Source organism: Urocampus carinirostris, chromosome 13, assembly GCF_059441175.1.
Source record: "Urocampus carinirostris isolate Australia breed hairy pipefish chromosome 13, RoL_Ucar_1.0, whole genome shotgun sequence".
Taxonomy (NCBI): domain Eukaryota; kingdom Metazoa; phylum Chordata; class Actinopteri; order Syngnathiformes; family Syngnathidae; genus Urocampus; species Urocampus carinirostris.
In genome coordinates, this window is record NC_142361.1 from 25,345,869 (window position 1) to 25,351,868 (window position 6,000).

A 6,000-nucleotide genomic window follows, 5' to 3' on the forward strand; every position below is an offset into this window, starting at 1 on the left:
TCTCTCACTCTCCCTCTATCTTCACTTATTTATCTTTCTATCCCTTTCTCTCTCCCTCCACTTATTTCTCTTTCTCTCTCCCTCTTTTTCCATCTTTTTTCTCTTTTCATAATTTTCTCTCCCTCTGTCACTGCTTTTTTCTCGTTCCATCTTTCTCTCTCTCACTCCATGTTTTATCTTTCTATTTCTCTCCCACTCTCTTCACTTTTTTCTCTGTCTAACTCTCTTTAAATATTATTTCCCTCTCTGCTTTTCTCTCTTTCCCTCTCTATCCGTTTATTTCTCCCCCCTCTCTCTCCCTCTCTCTTGTCATCTTTTCTCTCCCTCTCTCTCCACTCTTGTATCTCTCTCTCTCTTTTTCTCTCCATCTCCCTTATCTCTCTTTTTCTCCACCCCCATACTCTCTTTCTCTCACCTCTCTCTCCCTTTCTCTCCCTTGAAGGCACGGGCGACTGGTCCATATGAGCTGTGTCATCTCTGTCGTGTGGATTATAGAAACTCCACAGTATGAACAATTGAAATTGGGTAAAACTTTACCCTGATTTTGAAAAACTAAAAGCTATTTGAATCTAGTTCCATCATGATTATATCTTTAAAAAGCAAAACGAGATGTTAAGAACTGCTGGTGAGCCAATTGATCCGACTCTTTTTAGTGAGTGGAGCCGGAAGAGCCTGTTCCCTAAAAAAAGAGCAGGAATTCCAATCACTAGTTCCCTAGCTTTCTTACTGTACTTTGTGCAAACATTGCCACCTTGCGGTTACTCCTGTTATATATTTATTTCCGCCATGCGTGCATGTTGGTGAGTTGAAGACATTTGGACTAGTTAAATGGGTCATACTGCAAAACAAAAATAATAAAAAGAACAGAAATATATACGTAAAAGTGTGAGCTTATGTTGCGTAATATATGTTATAGTGACAATTGCTCTCGTGTTTTCGTGCGAATAATCACGCGCAACTTCATTATTTCCCATTTTAGGGAGGAGGGGGTTCAATTTTATCAGTAGCGTGCATGGGACGTGCAGAAAAAAACAAGGGGGTGGGGGGGCATGTCCTGATTGCTTTAATCCTGCAGGCAATGCAGCTGCAAGCGGTTGCGTGTACGCGCAAAAGTGGAGGCACCGTGCACGCGCACACCAAGAATGGGTGGGGGGGTTGTGCAATGTGCAATACACCCCTCCTCATTTCTATCTTTTTTTTTTAACTTGTTTGCCGTGCAAAGGGTGTGGAATCAGCTGTGAGCTCTAAATCCACATCCTTTTGAAAGATTCATGTGCAGGGGGTGGGTGGGTAGAGGGGGGGGGTCGTTTGGGGGAAATCAGTATTCCTGGGGACCAGGGAGGAGAAATGGGGTCGTCATGAGAAACAAGCTCGGGTTATTTATTTATATTCCGGGGTCTCAAAAGCAATCGCCTCTCTGGAGGCGAAAGGAGATGCGGTGCTACTTTTAAGTGCTGTTTGGATTTTTAAAAGAGCGGATCATCGCTACTGAATAAACATATCGTCTGCGTGGAATCGTGAGGGAAAGGATGCAGAAGGCGCGCGCTCACACGCACGCGTCGGTTTTTTTTTTTTTCAAGCCATGCGAAAACTTTAACACCGATAAGTGTGAATTAAAAAGATACAATCATGTGAATCTTACCTTACACCGCGGGATCTATGGCTATTTTCCCAACATACTTGAACGCATCCTTATAAATCAAGTCTCTTCGGTGAATCCATACTCCGGCGCAACAAGATGCCAATTTTTTAAAAAAAATAAAAAACAAAAAAAAAATTACACTCCGTTCTCCCCGCTCGTATCCACAATCCTCTTCATCATCCGTATGCGTTTTACAATCCGGACTCGAACCCCCCTCCAAAAAAGCGACAGTCACCGATTTTCAAAACACACGCGCGCACCAAAAGGAGAAAATACTAAATCATTTTCTCATTTTTTTCACAATAAAATCTGCCTTTCTATTCCATTTGCAAGTCGGCATCCTCTCGTCACGTCGAGCGAAGATATCCGTCTAGAGTGGGTGGAAGGGGAGATGTTTTTTTAGGATGGGGGGGGGGGGGGGGGGTAGTGAGGATGCACACACACACAAAAAAAAGAGAAATAAAAGAGGAAGAAAAAAGGAAAAAACGGCGATTTAGCTTGCGGAGCTGCAATAACACGTCACAGTCTCCGTTCACTTCTTACTGCGTCTGGCACACACATTCTTTTTTTTTTCTTCCTCACCCCTTTCTCCCTCCTTCCTCCCCTTTTTGGACTGCACTTAATTCCAATTTAAAAGGGTCCTCCCCCTTAAGAACCGGACTCTTCTCATTGATGCTCAGAAAACCTTTGCGCCATGCAGCATCCTCCAAACGTGGATTATTTCACGTTATTTTAATCGAGAAGATGGAGATTTTCAAAATAAAATCCGTTCCCGTCTGTTGCTTGGATTTATTGGACCATATCTCCGGATTTGCACATTGGACAACTTTCCTAATTTGTGGAGTTATATTTATGTACTCAAGTATGACTTTTATCTTGTATGTCGTTGTCTTGAAAAAAATGTTTTTATACTTTGAAGATATTTTGTGTAAAAGTTTGATAAAAATGGCAATTTCCCAAATTCCCCAGCAGGTAGAGCAACAACTCTTCCGTTACCGTGCATGCGGCGTTCACGAAGAATTGGAATTAGTAATAATGGGATGAATCTTGACTCTGTTATTTTTTCCATTTTTAAAATAAAAATTGCTTGGAAAAAAAAAGAGAAAAGAAAATCATTATTCGTGGGTTGTGGGCGCAATTACTCGATAAATCCAGTAGGTGGCATGTGGTAGGAGAAAACAACAAGTATAAGTGATGAGGATACGATGAGGACCGATGCCATGTATCGGTATCAGACTGATAACTGGGTTTCATGATCGAGTATGATACTAGTTTTGACTGCGCTATTCTAAATGACCTTGTCAAACTTATTTTTACTCCAGGGCCACAGGATAGAACAAACATTCTCTCAGGGGCCGGACCAGTAGATTCAAAAGAAAAAGAGCGAGAAAAAATAAGAGAAAGAGAGAGAGAGAGAGAGAGAGAAAATGAGAGAAAAAAAGAGAGAGAAAGAGAGAGAAAAAGAGAGAGAAAAGAGAGAGAATGAGAGAGAGAGAGAAAGAGAGAGAGAGAAAGAGAGAGAAAAAGAGAAAGAGAAAGAGACAGAGAGAGAAAGAAAAGAGATAAAAAGAGAAATAGTGAGAGAGGGGGAAAGAAAGAGAGAGAAAGAAAGAAAGACATCCAACGAGAGAATAAAAGATAAAAAGAGAGAAGGTGAGAAAATAGAGAGAAGTGGAAAGCAGTATCAGTATCAGAATGATACCACGCTAAGTCTCTATAGGATCTGGTAATTTTAATTGGGGCAGAAGTGTGTGATCAATGAATACCTTTATACTGATATCATATATCTGTATCAGACTAAAATGTGAGAAAATCTTCAGGATATGGTGCGATACCAGGTATGATTGACCACTTGCAGAGATTTTTATCAGGGTCTAAGGGTGTGACCGATAAATCCCTTGAGGACTGATAACAGCAAATATCAGTATCGGACTGATACCATACCCATGATGAAATACCAGTATTGCCCGCCCTTTTATGGTCTTTTTGATTGGCAATAGGCAATTACCTTTAATACAGATACCATGTTTTGGTATCAACGAATACCCGACCAGTACTCCAGGACCTGGTGCAATACCGGTTTTGACTGCCCTCTTGTGGCATATTATAACAGAGTTTGATTAATATACACGTACAGTCCCGATATCATGTATTAGTATCAGGGTGATACCTGACCTGGTTTCCAGAATCTGGTACAATACCAGTTCTTAAATACCCTCTTGCGGCCATTTAGGTGAGGTAGAAGGGTGTGATCAATTAAAACCTTGAGTACTGATATCATGTATTGGTATCGGACTAAAACCCGACTAAGTCTCCAAGTCCTGGTGTGATATAATTTTTGACTATGATTTTGTGGCCATCATAATTAGGGTAGGTGAAACCAATGAATACCTTGAGTCGTGATACTATGTGTCGATATCAGACCGATACCGGACCTTTTTTTTCTCCATAATCTGGTACAATACCAGTTTTTTCTGCTCTTTCGTGGCCATTTTAATTGGGACGGAAGAATGTAGCCCTGAATGCTTTAAGTACTGATCCCGTGTATCAGTATCAAGCTGATACCTGATCCGGTTTCCCAAATCTGGCTTAATACTAGTTAAGAGCACTGTCTCGAGGCGATACACTACAGGCGATACACGAATACTTTTAGTGCCAACGCCAAGTATCGATATCAGGCTCGTTGCGATAACTTTTCTGAATACTATTTCGCTGTAACAGAAATCAATATCAGTGTCGATTCCAACCTCACGGTAAGGTAGAATCTTAGAAGTCTTGGCATGTGTTGACAATATATTTTGCCCTCTAGGGGGCGTGTTATACTAAGGAACCAGATAATACAGTAAAATGATACTGTCATTGTTTTGAATCAAAGGTTATTTACTATATCTACGTTATTTTTTGTGGCAAGGAATTTCCTTAACGACTGGGATCAGATCTGGTGATATTTGTGATATGTTCATGTGAAAAAAATTGGTACGGAACATGCCTGGACTTTATTGTCAGGAGAAATCCATTTTCTGGAAATAAGTACGAATAAAAATAAACCTGGATTATTTTCCGGACTGAAAGTCATATATTGTTTAGTTGATACTTCGCATCGGTATTTGTTGCACATTGAAGTGTTGGTATCACTACACAAAGTGGAATTCAACAAAATGATATTTAAATAGGTACATTCTTTAGGAATTAATCGTGGGATTCCCCTGGGGTCAATTTTAGGGCCACTCCTGTTTAAAGGCTTACTGTTTCTTCTTCTCTACCGATGACAAAGGACCAGTCGATACCATTTTAAACGTTATCGAGGGTAGATCATTTCCCACGCAGTCTATGAAAAGCGCTTTATGAACACACAAAACCCGACAGGACGCTGAAGAGTAACGATTTAATCGCAAAAAGACACACCAGAGAGAACAGATCTCATCAAGCCGGGAAATCACCATTGATTTGACATATTTTTTGACGTAGTATCACACCCAGTAAATATCGGAGATGATATATCGCCGTAGGGGGAATAAACAATGAAAAAAAAAACAATTTCACTATGAGCAAATTGTGTATCTTTGAGTATGGTTATGTTTCCTTCTCTAGCCACTTGATTATTACGAAGCAACGCTAAGCTTTACGTGCAAACCATGCGATACATGTGCTAGCAATAACCCGGCTAGCGTATTTCCCATTTTTACGACGTAATCCGGCTCTGTATCCTTGGACGTGATATGAGTGTTAGGGCAATAGTAAAGGGGCGCAAATAAACCAGTTCTTGACAAGTACTTGAACTCTCGGTCAACAATCGGCATATGAATACGATACTATGTGGCATTGATAGGTATGCAAAAGCATGTATCACGGTTGAGAATTGATACTAGATGGGGGGTGAAAATCGTATAAATACACATATATATTGTTGTAATATTAAAATTCTTTGTAAGTACATGTGTTTTGTAGCCAATTGTGGCCTTGAATGTGATCATATCAGACCTGTTTGAGGCAGTTGGTTAGTCTACAGTGGAAAGGTACTAAAAGTGCTTTCGCTTTCCTCAGATTTTGTTCTCCAGACTGCCCTTTAAGTATAAAAGTGATTGTCAGCCGGTTATCTTAATCTTTGCTCCTTTGAGTTACTACACCCATTGTTTATGTAGCTCAATTGTGTCCGGAATATTCTGTAATGAAAACTTTGAAGGTACTGCTCATCTTTTTACAACCTAGGTGGGAGATACCTGATATCAGTATCAAAACCAGTATATTGTTTTATGGACTAAAATCATACTTTGTTTTTTGTCCTAATATTTCCAGTTCAGGTACTGTTCAGAATTGATATCCATTGAATAATTGGATGTCAGTATCAGTCAGAAAAA

At 40.0% G+C, this 6,000-nt stretch overlaps 1 protein-coding gene across 5 annotated transcripts in view; it reads right to left on the minus strand.

Moving 5' to 3' along the window:
- The window catches only part of adgrb3 (adhesion G protein-coupled receptor B3), a 224,991-nt gene extending 222,782 nt beyond the window's left edge, over positions 1-2,209 (minus strand). The window contains exon 1 of one of the 5 annotated variants that reach the window (XM_088351661.1): positions 1,643-2,209. The gene's annotated coding sequence lies outside the window, so the exon portion shown is untranslated. The remainder of the gene's footprint in view (positions 1-1,642) is intronic. The other 4 variants (XM_088351660.1, XM_088351659.1, XM_088351658.1 and 1 more) reach the window with 4 other exon arrangements.
- Between the last annotated feature and the right edge of the window lie 3,791 nt (positions 2,210-6,000).